This window comes from Phoca vitulina, unplaced genomic scaffold (genome assembly GCF_004348235.1).
Source record: "Phoca vitulina isolate PV1807 unplaced genomic scaffold, GSC_HSeal_1.0 scaffold29, whole genome shotgun sequence".
Taxonomy (NCBI): Eukaryota; Metazoa; Chordata; class Mammalia; order Carnivora; family Phocidae; genus Phoca; species Phoca vitulina.
Window position 1 is genome coordinate 1,665,604 of NW_022589732.1, and position 20,188 is coordinate 1,685,791.

At 43.6% G+C, this 20,188-nt stretch overlaps 1 protein-coding gene across 3 annotated transcripts in view; it reads right to left on the reverse strand.

Annotated features, from left to right (window-relative positions):
- SLC16A9 (solute carrier family 16 member 9) overlaps positions 1 to 19,211 on the reverse strand; it is a 51,521-nt gene extending 32,310 nt beyond the window's left edge. For 2 of the 3 annotated variants that reach the window (XM_032423788.1, XM_032423786.1), the window contains exon 1: positions 18,869 to 19,211. The gene's annotated coding sequence lies outside the window, so the exon portion shown is untranslated. The remainder of the gene's footprint in view (positions 1 to 18,868) is intronic. The other variant, XM_032423787.1, reaches the window with a different exon arrangement.
- Between the last annotated feature and the right edge of the window lie 977 nt (positions 19,212 to 20,188).

A 20,188-nucleotide genomic window follows, 5' to 3' on the forward strand; every position in this document is an offset into this window, starting at 1 on the left:
TCATCAGAAATTAACTCTTTCTAGTACCTACTCTACTGTAAAAGCAAACAACATAATTCTGGTCCTTCTAATGACAATTTGGTACTTTGCAATTTTTCTTGGTCAAAATCCCTTTTAAAGAAAATATACTCTTGATTCCCTAAACTAGATACTATATAATAACAATAGCCAAACCTCTAAAGAGACTAAAGGGCTGTATAAGAACAAATGCATATGAGACTGTCCTTCATTTAAATCTTAAAGTTACAGCACTTCAGGAAAAGTACACAATTACATAGGCAAAGCACCAGAATCATGAAGAAAGCCAGTATTTTCTGGAGGGTGGGAAGAGTGAATGGGTGAGGAGTATCTCCCTTGCCCCAGTGTACAGACTTAAGTAGACAGAAATGCCTTTATACACAAAATACCTTGGCCTTGCTTTACTTTGCCTTGCCTTGGGTGACATTTCAACACATAGGACAAGAGCCAGAGAATTCTTCTCACCGTAAATATTTGGGAGAACAACCTTTGAAATACAAAGCTCCCGTGTATATCAACTCTGACTAGAAAGACAAGTTTTTATAAAGAGTTGGCCAACAGCTTCTGACCTTTAATTGTCTCATGGTTTGATATACATGTGATCTCTATAGAACATGCTGAAAAATACCATTTCATGATTTCTTGTTTTCTGTCAGGGTAACAAATACATTTCTCCTATAATTTCCTCTATTCCTTAGGTGTTTCTCACCTAAGAAATTATATATTCTACAAGGTGATTTCACGAATAGACTAATCTTTATTTTCCCCCCTTTTGTAATGGCTCCCAATTTCCTTTGGGGGGCTTAGGTCTTCTCTATGGGTAGACAGCTGGTAGGACTGTTGATCAAGATTCCTTGATCTTGATCTATAGAATGGCACCTGACCCCAGCAAGGGCAGCAGAACCTCTCTCCCAGGTTTCTGAATCTTAGGTGAAATGCCATAAGGAAAAAAAATGGACATTTGAAGTTTATTGATTGCAAAGGTAGCACATTGAAGAGACCCTCTGTCAGTTCCTACTACTTTGACTACCTAGGGGATACCCAAGATTGGCTTCTCCAGTTTTTCATTTCACTCTATGAGCAAACCCAATAAATTAATTTTGTTAAGTTACCTGGTGTTTGTTTCTTTTACTTAGAACAGAATAAACAAATTTGAGTATGCAGTGATTTCAAGTTGGATTATATTAACTTTCTATACCCTACTTGCTTCCATTTGGGCCAAAGGGTAAGCTTAGGAATATAGTCTATGGCCGCATAATATAGGAAATATAGATATGCCATAACTTTTTTCTGAAATTTCTTTATTATCCTTCCTATTCATATCTTATGATTCAATGTGATAAAAATCTCTCCTCTGGAATTTTTTTTTAAATAAAAACTTCAAATTAACTGAAATTTCCACTAAGCACACTTACACTAACGTCTACAGAAATACAGCATTATAAAAGTGATCTTTATTCAACAGGTTTTTTGATCACTTGCAAATTAAATTATATTGCACTAGATACCAAGGTAAATCAGAAGAAATATGACATGGCCTTTGCCCTCTAGGAGCTTACACCCCAGTTAGGAAGGTAAGATAGCATGTGATCTTTGAGTGCCAAAGAGGTGGCCAGCTATTAAACGTTTGGGAGTCAGAAGGAAATGAAAGCGGGAGTGGAAGGCCTTATGAAGTAGGTTGGTCCTAAAGAACAATGGAGAGATTCAGGAAAGCGTGGCGCTGGCAAGAAAACAACATGAAATTGGGTGTGGAATCAGGATAGGCCTGCTACATTTGGTGGAAAGTAAAGAAGGCAGGTCTTAGAGGGCTCAAGGAGGAAAACAAGATTAGAAAGGTAGCACCCTCAGTTGAAATTTAAGAAGAACGTGTATCAGGAAGCCTATACTTATAACCCCAAGATAGGATTTTTTTTCATACTTTACATCATATATGCTGGCCTTAATAACCCACTTATATTATCTAAGTGATGGATTTTTTTTGTCCTAAAAAGTAACAAGATCTGTAAACATCAGAGAGTGTTGTTTTATTTGGACTAGTGTTCCATGCGTATATTCCAAGTTTGGGGCTCTTACTCATTTAACTGTATGAAATTATGCTTCTAGGAAACAATACATTGTAGCATATTCTAGTACATTCTTTGAAAATTTAGAATCTTTTTAAATCAGAGTGTTCACAGACCCAGACTTTGCATGACAAGACACCTTATAAAACTCAAAATTATAAGCCATTTTGAGAAGACCATTCTTTGTCACACTACGATCTAAGGGAACATCACAAAATTAACATTAACTTATCATTTAAGTGTACTTCTTATTTTTAGTTTAAACATTAAATATGTTCTACATATTATAAACCTTGTTTGGAGTGCAGAGAGAGGACAGCATGAATAAAACTCACCATAATAAGATACTATTACTCAAGAAAATCAGATTATCATAGTATAAAGGACAGTATATCTCTTAAAGACGCCAGAATTTGTTTCGTCAGAGGGCAAATTCCAAGCTACTTTCTTTGGAAAATGAAAGGGACTGCCTATGAAAATCTACATTTTACTCATGATGATTAAGTTCTAGTACCTTAGATTGCATTTAGTTCTGTGCAAATAATGCCAATCCTTTGTTATTTCCTTAAGCCTACACTGGCTGAAAATGTTTATTCTCCACATATAGGATCCCAGAATTGCATATTTGACATTTATAAACATTCACTGTTAACACAGAAGCTTTCTGTCCCTGAAGTGTATACATACATAGTATACCATTTTTTGCCAAATTGGGAGTGATTTATAATTGATCTTGTTTTGAGTTGATGGTCCCTCTTGCCTTTGTTACCCCCCACAATAATCATTCTCTAATAACCCCTTTTTTACTGTGACCTACATCTCGGTAAAGATTCCTGATACATTTTTTGCTCAAATCATAGGTGGTAAAATCAGAACTTTTTTTTTTTAATCTCAATCACTGCCAAATTACCTGGTGCTGAAGCTTTTTTTTTTTTTTAATTAGGAGCCTAGGATTATGTGACTATGTCCTTGGGGGGGGAAATAGTTGATTCCAGGTTGGTTTTGTCTTGACCTGGTCATCCATCAGCTGTGTCAAAAGTCTAAGTCATCCTGGGCTTCGTGACCTTCCTCAGTTACATTGATGTTACTCTTGTTAAATGAAAGGCTCTAAACCACAGGCCAAGATGAAACACCGGCCCATCAAGGTTGGGCACATGGTTTCTTTTTGGGGTAATGAAAATGTTTTCAAATTATTTTAAAATGTTTTTAAAGTAGATTATGGTACAGCTTGCACAACTCCTGAGTAAAATCTTATTTTGACGCATAGCTCCTCGAACAAAAGAGTAAAAGAAAGCAAAGCTGCTTTCTGTTCAGGTGCAGGAATGACCACACATCATAAAAGAAGAATCTAAGCAATGAAAATGAAACATAAGTTCAGGGTTTCCGAAGTACATCAGTGGTGTTTGGATGTTTTATGTAGACACACAAGAAAGACGTAAAGAAAATGATAAGAAGTGTGTTAACATTTTCAATTGCTTAATAGCTTCTCTTTATTTCTCTTAATTTTACCATAAAGATGGGGTAGAGAGGAAGAGGGAAATTTTTCTAGTATGTGGTTCCAGAATTTTAGGAGCTTTGTTATTACATATATATATTTGGCTTGCAATCTAGTCTATGCTACTTACCATGTTTTTGAGCCAATTACTTAATGTCTTTGAGCCATACTTTTCTAGTCTTAAAATGGGATTAACAGGGAATTTCAAGTGCAAAGCTCAGTGCCTAGCACACAGTAAAAAGTTTTAATAAATGTTAGCTATTACTTTAAAAACCATAAAGAATTCCTGGTCACTTGATAGCCTCCTTAAAGAGTAGTTACTAGTTACGCGAGAGAGTTTTATAGCAACTAGTTACTGAATCATATTTAAATCTAGGGTTTCTAAGACTTTTTAATCTTTAGCTATCTCTTGATATTTAGAAAATTTAAACCAAGATCTGGATATTGCCAGATTCCAACTTGGAATAATTTAAAAATCATGTTTACCACCAGATTGTTTCCTTTTATTGCAGGTTCAAGTCCTAAGCATTTTTAGTGTGTTAGAACCTCAGAAATTGCATTTTTTAAAAATCACTCTGTGATTCTGACGGAGGTCACCCACAGACGCATTCTGAAAACGGCTGCCCAGTCCCAGTGGCTCTTGACGGGAATCATCTGGGGAGCTTAAAATATCTGTGATGGACGGCCCACCCCACCCCGATCTGGGGTAGGCCCCGACCCTCTCTGTCAGTCTAATGTGCAGCCAGGGTTGAGAATCACTGTCCTATAGGAGAGAACAACCTCTGACCAAACGTCACATCTTCTTTCCCAGTGGAGAAAGGATACGGGCGAGCGAGAGAGAGAGAGAGAGAGAGAGAGAGAGAAGAGGTTAAGAGCTGGAGATGAAGGGGGAGACTGGAACATGTGGAAACTCGTACCTGAGCCCACCCACCCCAGTGCGGCAGCCAGCACTTGGCTGTTCTTTTAGCTCAACCCCATCATTTATAAGATGGTCAAGGACAAAGCTTATTTACCCCCAAATCTCCATTGATCAAAAGCAAAAATTCCTATAGGAGTGAGGACAATGACGAAGTTATTTTCTTGATTTTCTATCAACATTTGAGAAAATGCAAAAGGGGATCGTTGTCTATGATACAAAATTTAAAAGATGATTACATCCATTTATCTGAAGATTTGCAAAAGGTTTTTTTAATGAAAATAAGAGAAAATAGTGTCAGAAAGTGTATCAACTCAAAAAACAACCTCCAGGGGCGCCTGGGTGGCTCAGTCGTTAAGCGTCTGCCTTCGGCTCGGGTCATGATCCCAGGGTCCTGGGATCGAGTCCCACATCGGGCTCCCTGCTCGGCGGGAAGCCTGCTTCTCCCTCTCCCACTCCCCCTGCTTGTGTTCCTGCTCTCGCTATCTCTCTCTCTGTCAAATAAATAAATAAAATCTTTAAAAAAAAAAAAAAAACCTCCAACATGTTAATGTGCCCTAGTGAATTGGAAGGCTGTAGACAAGTAAGCATCTCTCTCCAAAGAATCCTAACTTTACAAAACAAGAGAGCAGAATAATTGGACCTTCCCAGGAGAGCATGGCTTTTATTTTTCTAGCCACCCCAGCGCACAGAGGGAGAACAAAGGAATGGATGGTTGCCTGCTCACTCTTCATTTGTGACATTTGGCTCTGTCCCCACTGGTAGTGGCAATGCTATTAACCCCACACTTTGATGTGGCAACTCCCCAAAATCTGTTGGCTGGTTTCCAGGCTGGAGAATGAGCAGAGTTCCACCCTTGTGTCTCCAAAGAGAGCAAGTACACACCATTGCCAGCCAGAAGAGAGAAAAATTTTCCTGTCTCTTTCCCTCTGTCCCAAATGGCCAAGCCTGGGCACACTACTTCTAGGGAATCATTCGATGACCCATAATGCCACCCTTCTGCAGTTCAGCGGCCCAGGAAAAACCTGCGGAGAAGCAACTCCAAAGCTCTCCAGGCAGTTGGTGCAAAAATGGACCCACTTCTCTGGGTCCGAGTCACATGCCCCAACAGAGGGCATCTGCAGTCCCCGGCCTCTGCCGTCCCCAACAGAGCAGGCGGGCGGTTGGCAGGTAAAACTAAGCAGATTCTAATGATGATGATAATGCTGCGGCTGATGGTGATAATTCTAATAAAGCTGTCAGCAGAATGATGCAGTCACCTATTAATTGGTTCACATTAGCCAAGCAGTCTCTCAGTTTGAGGAAGGCAGTGGGAGGGAAGCTGGGATCTTCTACTAATGGTATTATGTGGTCCCAAGAATGGTTAGTAGGATTCCCACTTTTCTGTTATGTCAGTAGCCATAGCTTCGTACAAGTACATACACAGATATTTCTATCTATAAATACAGGAAGACATATATTCTAGAAAATTTAGCATAAGGAATAAGAGTGTGGGCTTGGGTCCTAGACAACCTGGGTGCATCTCCCATCTCTGATACTAGCCAAGAGTGTGACTTTCAGCAAGTTACTGCGGTATCTCTGTGCCTCACTTTCTCCATCCCTAAGAGGGGGGGTGATAGTACTTACTTCATCAGACTATTGTGATGATGAAATGAGTTAGTTTATGTAAAACACTTAGCACAGTGCCTGGTACACAGTACTTTCAATGTAAATTATTATTTCTTGTCCTTTTAAACATAATTGTTTGTCATAAAAATATTATTTTTTATCTTGGCAGAGATCCTCTCAAAATCTGAAAGTACTATCACTACAAATACCGCCGGCCAGAACAACCACGGCCCCCTCCCCCTTCCCTGTCACAACAGTGCACACGCACACACACACACTCGCACTCACTCACTCCACTACCAAATTCCTCCCTCCAGAAAAAAAAAAAAAGGATATGGAAATAACATTTTCCACATCCCAGATAATTTCCTGACAGTAAGAAAAAGTCAGCAAATGGGAAGAGGGAAGTCTCAGTGAGGAAAGAACACAAGGACAAGGACCTCTGCTCTTAGGTCACCAACAGTCAAGAAAAGACAAAACAAAGAGGTGCTGAAGTCCAAACGAGGTTTGCTTTCATCTCCGTTCTTTTGTTCTCTTTCTCCCTTTTCATTTCCTTCCTTCTTTTCCTTCCCAACTCAGGAAGCCACACAGCTTTCCAGCACCTTTCCCAGCCGCTGCCGTACTTGTGGGTAGAGTGGAGATGAGCACCTTTCACCAGAGTTGACAAGCGACTTTTAAAATCAGCTCCTTCGCCTCTTAAAGCACCACATGAACTTGAGCTCCTCTTTGTATTCTTCATACCCCAGTTTTCTATTCTTCCCAGTTCAAAAAACCACTTTCTTATTCCAAAGACTCCTAAGATCTTCCTTTCTAAACCAGTTCTCAAGATAAGTGGTAACTCTTTGTGCATCAAAGGGGCAAATGAAGAACCCCATATTAAGGTTGTATCTCCACTTGAGCTTGTTTCTAATCATCAAAGCATCCTGAGCACGCTTACTAAGCACATACTTACACACTAAGCATTAAGACCTGTAGGGGACTGCAAACCTGACTACACAGCAGAATCACCTTGGGAGCTTAAGAATGACCCATGTCTGGGCCCACCCTCCAGCAATGAAAACAGGATCTCTGGAGGGGAGCCAGGTTGTTAGAGAGCTCCAGGTGATTTTAATATGTGGTTGCTGAGGAAAAGAAGGGGGCAACAGCACTATAAGCCATCTTACATAATTGCACATCCTAATGTACAATCATAAAATGAAAGACTTGGCTGCTTTTAGTTATTTAAATTGATTTTTTTTTTACCCACTTCAATCATGGCTATGGAAAAATATTTCAAAATGTCCTTAAATCCCAAAAATGATACCAAACTTTCTTAGGTATTCCCTAAACAGTAGACTTAAGAAAAATTTCTAAGGTTTAAATGTACTACTACTTAGTCATATCATGGAATAACTTCTAATTACCATTTTCTATTAATGCTTTCTGTATATCAGACACAGTGCCAAGGACTTTCGAATGTTATCTTTTTTTTTTAAGATTTTATTTATTTATTTGAGAAAGCGGGAGAGTGAGAGAGAGAGAGCATGAGCACAAGAGCACAAGTGGGGGCAGGTGCACGGGGGGAAAAGTAGACTTCCCACTGAGCAGGGAGCCCATCACTGTCACCGGGGTCTTGATCCTAGGACCTTGGGATCAGGACCTGATCTGAAGGCAGACGCTTAACTGACTAAGCCAGCTAGGCACCACTCAACAGTTGTCTTTTTAATCTGCGTACAACTCTACATAAAACTTAGGTCGGTATTAATAATCCTCATTCTACGCCACTGTCCCTTGGCTTTTTGTCAAATTCTGTTTAAAGGTCTCTCCATTTAACCTGGGGAGTTATCACCTAATATAGATTCATAAAGTAGTCTGTATGGTTGCATTCTTTTACTTCAGGAAGTTGATGGTAAACTTTTTTTTAATGGATATTCTTGGATTTTAAAACTTTTTAATGGATATACTTTATTTTTTTAAAGATTTTATTTACTTTGAGAGAGAGAGAGAGTATACAAGCTAAGGGTGGAGGCGCAGAGGCAGAGGGAGAGAATCTCAAGCTGACTCCACGCTGATGTGGGTCTCAGTCTCATGACCCAGAGATCATGACCTGAGCCGAAACCAAGAGTTGGACGTTTAACTGACTGAGCCACCCAGGCACCCCTTTAATGGATATACTTTAATATGACTAAATTTGCTAACATCATCTAGGGGCTTACAATGAACAAACTGATGTCTAAATAATAATAATATTTTGACTACTTCAGGACCTTTGAGAAAAATACACAGAATATCATGGTCTTCAAATCTCCCTTGGCCTTTATTCTTAAAAGTCTTTACCAAAGACACTTCTATTAATTTCATAAAAGTTTTTAATACTTTCATAGCACAAAAAACACTAAACACTACTAGTCAAATCAATATACATTCAGAACCAGCATTAATCACCCTATACTTCCATGCTACGTTGCTTACACCTCTCTTTTCGTCTTATTTCATTCTGGCGTGCATTATAATTAGCCATTTACTCGCCTTCTTCCCTTTCTCTTCACTAACAAAAAATTCCTGTGCTCAGGGCACATCTTATATTCTTTAGGTTCTTTCTGCATCTATGCATAAAATAGGCACTCAATCAATATTTGTGGAATGTAATAGAAAAGAGTATTAAGCTACAGTTTGGGAAGCAATGCCAAGCGGTGGGCTGGAGCAGTGTTGTCCATACTGCAACGCATCCCAGGTCATGAAATCAACTGTGGATTGTGAGTACATTTTTTTTTTAATTGGAATTTAGAATAGAACAAAATAGGTAAGAATCGGAAATGTAAGAAAGTTCCTACATGGTGGTGAGGGCTCAGTGGCAGTCTGGGAGACCGTGCCTCAGTGTTTGTGCCCGTGTGTGTGTGCAGGGCTGGGCCCACAAACACATTCCACTGAAGTTCAAGGTCAAAACCGCCGCAAGTCCCTGTGCTAGAACACGGACCCTGGAGTCATTTCTCTGGGGTTTGTGGTTGAACTCGGCCATTAGCCGCGTGACTCACAGCGAGTTCACAACCTTCCCAGTTTCTTCATCTATAGAATGGAAATAGTAAGAGCTCCATCCTCCTAGGATTTTTAGAAGGAATATAGGAAAGAATCCCTACGAAACACGAGGCCCGGGGCTTGGCAGAGAGTGAGTGCTTACAGTTCTCATTACTGTTGTTGCACCTTTCCCAGGTTTTCTTAGAAAAACTTGAAAGAACACGCTCCCTGCCTCCGCTTTCTCACCTCCTGACGATTCCTCAACTGTTCTCTGGTTCCCATGTGTCCACACAAGAGAAATGTTCTGGCTGCGGAGCCCCCAGCGCCTCAGCCCGGGGTCAGGTCAGGCTTGCACTCCACCACCCTCCTGACAGTGCCCCCCATCTCTTCTTCACTGCAAACCAGGGCCCCCCTGGCTTTGCAGACCCACCTGACCCTACAAGCTCTCTAGTCTCACCGAGGGACCGCATGTCAGCAAAGGGTGGAGTCCCAAGTCTCCGTCCCCAAGTCTGCCTCTCTTCAGAACTCCAAACCCACGTGTCCAACCCATTTTTTACCATTTTCTCCATCAAGATCCCACCTGGCTGTGCTCAGGCCCCACTCAACACAGCCATAATTCCTCCTCCTCCTCCTCCTCCTGAATTTCATCTGGAAAACCAACACAGGCCAGGCTTTCCTTTGCCCAAGCAGAAATCCCCGTCTTCATCCCCCCCGCCCCTCCTCCCCAGTGTCCCATGTCAGCCAGGACCGGCCTGCCGACCACGAGCTCTGTAGGCAGATTCTTCCTCTACTTCTTCTTTGCAAACCCCTCACGGCCACCTACTCATGGACCCTTCTGCCCTCTCCCCACTGCAGTGCATCTGGCAGGCTGCTGCCAAACCAGGCTTCTCACTCATCATCTCAAGTTCTGCCTCCAACTTCTCAGATCTCTCAGCAGTTCCTCACCACCCACAGTCTGTCCATAGCAGAGCACAAGTTTTCTGCTTAATTCATGGGTATAAGCACATAAGAAAATCCAAGATTTTTCCTTCCCTCATGGAGCTTACAGCCCCCATCAATGAATAACATTATTCAAAACTTATAAAGGAAAATGAAAAATTGGTTTTACAAATCCATGTTTTGTCCATACATTAGATATTTACATCTTTAAATACCCAGCAAGTTACTAGATTCCTTTTGTTTTCCTCTAATGATTTGCAACAATCCAGCCCCCAACTACACCCTTCTAGGATGTCCCACAAACCTGTGGTCCCCAAGCCATTGTCACAATTCAGCCCTTGGGCCACGCTCCGTCCCTCCTCTAGAGAGGGGCCCGAGTGCCTCTCTCCAACTTGCCTACCGACAAACTCCTGCTTTTCCTTTAAGACTTAGCCTAAAATGTCTCCTCCTACTGTTGTCATCCTGACTCTCCAACAGTCAGTCTTTCCTCCTCTAAGATCTCACACCAATTTGGACAATCTTGCTATTATAACATTCATCCCAATATACCCAATATATTGTTATTATTTGATAACCTACAAGCCTGTCCCACATCCCGAGCACTAAGAATTGTGTTGGGCCCATAGGAAAAGCTCAATAAATCTTTATGAAATTAATGAATGCTAGAAAACCTACTTACTTAACTCTCCTGTATATTAAAATGATTAATCAAACATCTCTCATTCAACAAAATGAATTAAGTGCATTTAGAAGATATCGTGCATTTATTTAGAAGAAAATGAATTAGAAGGCATGGTGGAACCAAGACCATGTGGTCCCTGCCTCTATGGAGCTTAGAGGCTGCTTCCCGTCATTGATTCTGAAGGACTAGCTAAATACGTGGGTAAATATAAAGAAATTGTGGGGGTTTTTTTAATTCAAATTTTTTTACCAATATAACATCAAATGGTATGTCTTTAATAGTCAGACAGTTACCTGATTCTCTCAGATGTGGTTTTAAATGTTGAACATGCTTGACACACTGAAGTGCAACAGGGGGCGGGAGGGGAGAGGGGGGCGAGGGTGACGCATTTCTGGAGCCAGAACTAGGACAAACTGTGGCTCAGAACTATCATCCAGAGCCTTCAGTTCGTCCTCTTGAAATCAGCTCTGTCTCAAGAAGATATGCGGTTTCTCTAAACATGCCATTCTTGTTTTGTTTACTCAAATGCTTCCTTCTCATTGTCAACATCTGCTCTGAACTTTTCAGTTAGAGTCAGACTCTCTTGTTTGTAAAACAGCTCATTGACATAAAGTGAGGAACACATCTTAGCCAGTCAAATCCAAGACTGAGCTTTAAAATAATTGTATTAAGGAATTTTCACTGCAGAGGATCCAGAGTTATTAAAAATAATTTGGGATTGGAATCATACACAAATCCATTACTTTCTGTTTTCACTTTTACTTTGGGGTCCATATAGATATGTTTTTAAAAAAAAAAAACCCTAAACTGCTGTATTAACACAACTCAAAAGCCAAACCCTTAATTCAGTTTGCAATTCAAGAGCATTCCCAAATACTTCCAAGTTTAAAAAAGAGAGACAGACTACATGGTGAAATTTTGCCAGGGTAAAGACAATGAAGATTTCTTTGTCCAAGCACCTTAAGCCAGGCTACAAATACAACTTGCCCTAGGGGGAACCAGGATCAATTTCCCAACTGGTTATTATCTCACACTGGGGTGAGAAGGAAGAGCAGGAGAAATAGCTCTGGGCCCTGGAATTAGATCACATTAATCATCCCCAAAAGGGATAATTAACACAAGTAATTAACTGCTGGAGCCTCTGAATTATGAAAACAGTATGACCATCAAAAAAGGACATCCTTTGACTCTTTAAGGCCTTACAAATCAATCACAGCCCAGCACTTAGCAAAGAGCTCCTCCAAAGCTAAGTTATCCTCCAAAGCATGACTTAGATATGGTGAGTACTGGGCTCTGTTTTAGCAAAGTGGAAGAAATAGGTTAGAGATAACATGGATTGAGTGTAGGATCATGGAAGCCTGAAGCCAGAAGGAGCCTTAGGAATCATTTGGCAAATTGACCGCCCTCGGGCCATATCTGATCCCTAGATCTCCAGAGGCATCTTGTTGGCCTGCACAATTTTTATTTTATTTTATTTATTTTATTTTTATTTTTATTTTACTTTTGGCAATTGCCAATGTTTTAAAACTGGAAGATTTCACCTAAAAATCTGAATTTTTGGATTCTCTTGAAAATCCATCAGAAGATCTGGCAACACGGGCCCTTATTCCCACATAACAGTTGGCTGAAACTGAGTAGCTTTCACCTTCATTGAATGGACGTGTTCCCTCCAGTTCCTTCCACTCTCTAACATCTCCCTGACACAGGACCAAGGCTGACCTGCATTTAGAGTTGCACCTGTGCTCTCTCCACCCTCTACCCATCATCTGCTTTGCCTGTCTCCCCTGGGTGAACCCTATGAACTTGCTACCACCAATCTAGGGATAGCGTGGCTAGAGGAGAGGCCAGTACCATGGTCCCTCACTGACCAATCCAGTGAACAGTCACCTATTTCCAGTCCTGCTCTCAGGCTCAGAAGAGAAAATGGCCGAATTTGTAAACCACTCAGAGCCTGAGAAAAGATGAAAAGATCTAGATTTAACAGAGTTAAGAACAAGCAAAATGAGAGCCAGACACTTATATACAGTTGGTATAATCATTTCCCTGCATCCCATACTCTTATCATGTTCCCTATGCTACTGGGCTCTTATTTCAGCTTTTCTCTGAAGTAATAGCTACTACTTGGGCCACACTTTGAGTGATATGGTTCGTGTCATGATGATATCTACACTGATATGGTTTGTGCTATGAGGATATCTACACTGGTGTGTTCTTTTGCTTAGTATATGTTCTGCATAATTTGCACATGATTATGTAGAGTTGTATCTGTTGTCTGAACGCACTTGAGTATGTCACGTACAAATTAGTATATTTGCTGTATCACTTTCAGAATAAAAGCTCAAGACACAAGGCAACATATATGGGATGTTGAAATACAAAAAGATCTGGTACATTTGGGAGGGTTATTGGGAATAATGAGAAGAATATTTGAAATTGACACTCTTCCAGAGAATCTGGCAGATCTGGTCTTTGTGTTTAATATTGTCACATTCACTAATGTTTTTCTCATCCATATCTTATCTCTTCTCAAAGTGCTGAAGAGTTTCTTTTGAGTGCGTCATAAAAGCACAAGATCATAGAACAGTTTGAAGATGTGTTAAAACATTTAAATGTCTCATCATGAATTTGTAAAGTAAAATTAATCAAATGATGAGTAATGTACAATATGATGACTATAGGTAACATATTATATCATATATTTGAAAGTTGCTGAGAGAGTAGACCTTAAAAGTTCTCATCACCAAAAAAACTGTATGTGTGGAGAGGCTGCTGGGAAGATGGCAGAGTAGGACGTCCCTGGGCTGACCTCTTGCCGCGTGGCCACCTAGAGAGCACCCACATCGGCATAAATAACCCAGAAAGCAGCCCAAAAACTGGCAGAACAGACTCTCCGCAGCCCGGCATAGACAAGAGGCCACAGCGAAGCAGATCCATCCCCTCCGATCGCTCTTGGCAAGATCCCATCAAAGCGGTGCCACAAGCCTGGCAGTGTGCGCGCGGCCCAGACAAGGGTCAGCACCACTCCAAAGTGAGTCCTGCCCCAGAGAGAGGGGAAGATAACCACACACCTGTCTGACTGTGACCCCAGCAGTGGGCTGAGGGCAGGCAGTGGGTCTGACTGCAGGCCCCACCCACCAGCAGAAGCTTCTCTGGGGACGACACAGGGACAGTGCCTGCAGTCTGGTGCTACTTCATCTCTGGCCAACACCTGGTCTGACTCAACTCAAGCCCAAGGCAGCCCCGGAGCAGCCCACTAACACCACAGGCACCAGACTCTGCCCACAACAGGCAGGGAGCCATTGCAGACAACAGGACTGAAGGCAAACACATCCCAGCCACAATGGTAGGACACCCCTGGAGCAACACACATAGGAGACACCCCCTGAAGCATCAGGTTCTGGGGAACAGACATTGCACTGCAGGACCTCTTCTTCATAAAGCCACTACTTTCAAGTGCAGGAGATGTAGCTGACTTTCCTAACACAGAAAAACAGACAATGCAAGAGACAGAATGAGGAGACAGAGGAATATGTCCCAAATCAAAGAACAGGACAAAATCAGAGCAGCAGACCTAAGTGAAACGGAGATAAGTAATATGTCTGATAGTGAATTTAAAGTAACGCTCATAAAGATGCTTGCTAGAATTGAGGAAGGACTGCAGGACCTCCATGAGACCCTCTACCAAGAGCTAGAAGACATAAAAAAGAACCAATTAGAGCTACTGGACTCACTAAATGGAAATAAAAATAGACCATCTGGAATAAATAGCAAGCAAGAGGAAGTAGAAGAAAGGATCAGCCACCTGGAGGACAGAGTCATGGAAAGCAATCAAGCCGAGCAGATGAAAGGGGGAAAAAATACGCAAAATGAAAATAGACCCAGGGAACTCAGCAACACTGTCAGGCGTAACAGTCGTATGATAGGGATCCCAGAAGGAGAAGAGCGAGGAAAGGGGGCAGAAAATTTGTCTGAAGAAATAATAGCTGAAAACTTCCTGAATCTGGGCAAGGAAAGAGAAATCCAGATCCAGGAGGCACAGAGAGCCCCCAACACAACCAACCCAAAGAGGTCTGCGCCAAGACACGAAGTAAATAAGATGGCCAAAAGTAGTGATAAAGAGAGAATTTTAAAAGCAGCAAGAGAAAGGAAAGCAAGTACATACAAGGGAAACCCCATACGGCTATCAGTGGGTTTTTCAGCAGAAACTCTGCAGGCCAGAAGAAAGTGGCATGATAAATTCCAACTGCTAAAAGGAAAAAATCTACAGCCAAGAATACTCTATCCAGCAAGGCTTTCATTTAGAATAGAGGGAGAGATCAAGTTTCCCAGAAAAACAAAAATTAAAAGCAAAACCAGCCACATCCCTGTCACACACAATGCCATCAGCCTGTGGGTCCCAAATTCACGGTCCAGCCGCCCTCCTGCCCGAGTCAGCGTGTATGGCCTGCCACCTGCTAAATGCCAAGTCAACATGCCTTCACCTCAGATTGCCAAGGGCTCAAATTGACACTGTTCCCCTCAAATTTCAGCCCCTGTGCCCAAGTTTGTGCACAAAAGTGGGAATAATTATAACAGCAGAATGAAGCAACCCAAACATCTATTTCTGTGGAATATAGAATGGATAAAAGGAGTGTGCTAGGCTGATGACATCTCCAAAAAGCACATGAACAATACATACAGCATGATTCTGGTTAGTAAAAAAAAAAAAAAAAAAAACCAACCTGGGAAGAATAAAACAAGATGAAACCAGAGAGGTAGAAAAACCGTAAGAGACTTCTTAAGCATAGGAAAGAAACTGAGGCTTGCTGGAGGGGAGGTGGGGGGGGATGGGGTGACTGGATGGTGGGCATGAAGGAGGGCACATGATGGAATGAGCACTGGGTGTTGTATGCAACTGATGAATCACTGAACTCTACCTCTAAAACTAATAATACACTATATTGTTAATTAATTGAACTTAAAATTTAAAAAAAAGAACCCCCCCCCCCCAAAAAAAACTGTATGTGTGATGGTGGATGTTAACTAAACTTACTGTGGTAATCACTTCACAATATATACATATTTCAAATCATTATGCTGTACATGTAAAAGTAATACAATGCTGTATGTCAATTATAACTCAATTAAAAAAATAAAATCAGAATGATGGGAATGAGGATGCAAATTTAAAAACAGAGAAACACTTCTACAGGTAGCAGGCTCAATTTCTAACTTCTTTTAACAAGTTATCCTGTATGATGTCCTTCTTACCTGATAGTTCAACAATAGTTCAAAGGATGGGCTTTTGAAAGACATTTCTTGACTTCAAATCCTGGTCCCATCATCTATTTAGCTGAGTGACCTTTTTAAAATTATCAACCTAAGATCAAAATTATGCCTTCTTCCTTAATGAAATAAGGTATGTGACTCACATGACATATCATGTTTAATAAACATTAATAATAATTATTATTGGCAGTTGAAACAGAGAATAGACAGTGGCTCTACTCTGCATATTGCCCAGGAAAGTGGAGGTGTCTTCCTATCCAGAGTTATCATCAAACCAAGAGTCGGTATACCATAAGACTGCAGATTTGGGGGAAAAACTGTCGGAATTATATAAAGCATTAAAGACTATTTGAAACACATTACTCTTTTATAGTAATGTTAATAGGAAGCAAATACCATTGAGATTTTATCCACTTATTTATTTTAGGGTATAAACAAAACTGAACTTCAAGGTATAAACTACAGTTAAGGATGGTATAACTACATTGCTGGTATAAATAGTAATAACAATAATAATGATGTTCAATGATTTTTAATTTCTTCACATGGCTTGTCATATTCTCCCCAATCTAGCCCCATCCTACCTCCCAGCCTTATCTATCTTAAATTCCAGGCTCCAATCACTCCAAACTACTCTGCTTCCTTTGGACACACTGGACTTCCAGAAGTCTGTGCCATTTGCTTGTTCCAGCAAGGCTCCTTTCAATGGAGGAAATCCTCTTCCTTCTTCAAATACCAGCTCAAATGCTACACCTGCTATGTAACTTTTTTTAGTTCTTAACCTTGAATGAACCTTCCCTTTTCTCTGCCATTCAATAGCACACTAATGATGTTACTGCCATATAACTCCATTTATACTATCTTGTATTGTAGATATTTGTAAACATACCCATTTTTCCCATTAGACTAAACTCTGGAAGGCAGGGACCATGTGTTCTTTGCTTGAACTCGGTTGTTAAGTTCTAGTTCAATCTCATTATCTACAGGGAATACTTTGGTATCTGCAGAGAACCTCCCAAAGAAAAGGCCAACTAGCTCAAAATATATGCACTCTTGCAATCTTTAACTAAAACTTAAGTCATTAGGTGAAACTTTCTTGAAAAGCTATACTTAACACAAGCAAGACATTGTGGTTTTTTGCACCTTCCCACTGGCTTTCTATACTCAATTGTTGTCTATAAATTAAAGTCAAGAGATATCTCACTTGAGTAAAAGACCACAAAAACTGGGGGTTCAAAAGATTGGGGTGAGGAAATGAAGCCTGAAAATCTGGCCACATCTTTCTAATTGTCCTCCTCTAGCTCCTGTTTCACGACCAGATCCAATCCGAAGCACCATGCTCTGGTCTGTCTTGGTAGTTTCAGACCTCAACCAACACACACCCTCACATCAGTCCCTTCAGAGTCACAGCCAGAAGTTGGGAGAGATTCCTAGCGTCCTTCCCCTTATCACCTGTCCTTCCCTAGATTCATCTGATTGATATGAAGGGTCCTTGTTCCCCCACTTGCCTACACACAAAAGGGAAGCAACAGAAAAGGATGTTCTTAATGGTGCTAAAATTATGAATTGTCCCAAATTTTCAGGTTGAACTATTTTATTATGTAATTTCCATTTCCCAGGGCCTTAAAAAAAAAAAAAAAAACTTATTTCTAGCAATGATATCAGTACTAACCCTGTTAGTGACATGTTATTTAAAAGAAGGTGTGATCATGTAATGAATATCGATACTTTCACTTCGGAATCTTCCCCAGCTTCCTCAGTCTTCTGCCTGAACCAGCCAGAACCATTTCTCAAAGCTAAAACAAACCTGAATCTAAGAAACTGTCAGGACATACCAAATTAACACAATTTGATGGAACAACTAAATAACCTACTGGCGGGGAGGATCCATCTGCAATCTTAACTACTACACAGATAATTCGAGATTAAAAAAAAAAAAAATACACCCAAACTAATTGTGACCCAGGAAATTGATCCCAAAAGTGTTATATTAAATAACTTACTGTATAAGTATATTATTTAGTGTAAATCCCGCCTAAACAGCCCGGATGCATTGACCTGTGCTGAATTAGAACTGGCAACCGAAGAAGCATTGATTTGTTTTTGATGACCAAGTTTTTAAATAGTTGTCAGCTCTTTCCAAAGCCTCTGGCGCTGCTGAAGCCAGAGTAGGTTACCCAGGGCGAGCCACAGATGGAGCGGTAAGCACCAAGTCCTCCCAAGTTCCCTCTCGGTGTCCCGGCGGCCGAGGTGCCCGTACCTCCCGCGGCGGTCGCCCGGACTGACCCGGTGGTGCTGAACCTGGCGCGGCGGCGTGGACTCCGCCAACCCGCGCGCCGCCTTCCTCCCAGCGCCGGAGCACCCGGGGGCGGCGGCGTGCACCAGCGCCGCGGCGGCGTGCACCAGCGCCCCGGCGGAGTACCTGGAGGCCTCACTGCCCTCTGAGAAACAGGGGGCCACCTGGTCGCATTTCCCCCAGCCCCCGCTCTGCCACCAGCAGCTGTCTCGGGAGTTCCGGGACAGACCGCGGCCCTGAGCCCGGTCCGTAGGCACCGTCCTTCCTCCAGGACCCCTTTCTGGCGGTCTTTCTATCTGTGTTCCACCTCCGTGCAAAATGCGGCCCTCAGATTGCTGGGGAAACTTGCCCACCGCGGAGAAGCACCCCATCCGCAGGGGCGGGTATCAAGGGCCGGGCGCACCGAGGACACTCAGCCCCCGGCACACACCCCAAACCAGAAAGCTGTTCCAAAGTGCTTGGCCGCGGGTGACAGCTTCGCCGCCGCCGCCTCCTGCTGCCCCGAGCCAGAGGAGGTACTTCTCGCCTCTGGGAGGAGAGGCAGCGCGGGCGGCCGCCGAGCACCCTCCCGCGAGCTCCGGCCCTTTACCTGGGTAGCGGCCTCGGGGCGCAGAGCCCCGGGCGAGCCGGGCGGGTGGTGCGGTGAGGACCGCGGCCGCCGCTCTCGCCTGCTGCTCCGGGCCGGCCGGGCGGTATTTATCCGGGGGCCCGGGCCCCTGCGGGAGTACTGGGCAATCGGTCCCGCTACGCGCGGCCCCGGGAGCCGCCGCCCTCTGCCCCCGCCGAGCCCTGCGGCGGCGGCGGCGGCCGCGTGCAGGGAGAGAGGAAGCCGGCCCCCCCCTCTGGGTTCCACCTTCTCTTTCTCCGCCTCCTCCTTCCCGGCAAGTTCTTCCCCGCTGTTTGCCCCCTGTCCCTCTCCTTTGCGGGGCACCCTGGCCAGTCTGAACCGGTTGTGACTGCGCGGGTGGCTGGGGGAAGGAGGAGGAGGCGGAGGAGATGGAGGCGGAAAAGCGGGCGGTAGGGGCGCTGCTCCAGCTCTCGCGGCTCCGGCCCGCCTCGGGCCGGCCAGGCGGAGAGAGGGCACCGTCGGGACCGCGGCCCCCGCCCGGCCCGGGGCCACCAAGGCCTCGGGAGAGCCTGGCACCGCCGGCCAGGCGCCCTGTCGGTGCGCATACGCGCGCGTCCCCCGGCGCCTCTGCGCCCCCGCCGCCCTCCGCGTGCCCGCAGCGGCTCGCCAAAGACCCAGTGCATTCGGGGGAAGCCGGGGTCTAGGGATGAGGGCGAGTGGCCCCGGGTCTCCCAGGCTCCTGGGGCCGCCGGGCGCCCTCCTGGCCGGAGCTGTATACCCAGCTGGCAGTGATCCCAGAGAACCGGGCACCAGAACTTTGTGGAGCCGGTGCTCCTGGGCAGTGAGGAGTGAGGATGCCAAGGGCTGTCCTTTGTGACAGCTCCATGGGAAAGGAGGGCGACCCGCAGTGCACACAGCGTGCTGGGAGAGAGGGGGCATCTAAGTACGAGTTCAGGCCGTCGGGCAGGTGCACCGCACTGACAGTACACTCCGATCTTTGGCTGGAAGATAATGGGCATGGGAGCTGAACTGGATGTGTGCTCTGTCCCCACAAAGAGTCACTGCAGCAGACTGGGGACGGTTCCTAGGAATCCAGGGGGTCCCTGGGTGAGGGGACCCCCTAAAGTGATATGCATTTTCAGTGTATGCATACTTCTGGGAAGAGGCACCATACCTTCTACCAGCTTCTCAAAGAGGCCCAGGGCCACCACCCATTACGGGGCTGAGAATTCCCTTTATAGCCTGAAGCCTCTGGTTCTGACCTAGACAAAGACTCCACACTTTGCAAAGGTTCGTTTTCTGAAATCCAGATTAAGCTGCCTCACCTTGCTGAGCCTCTGT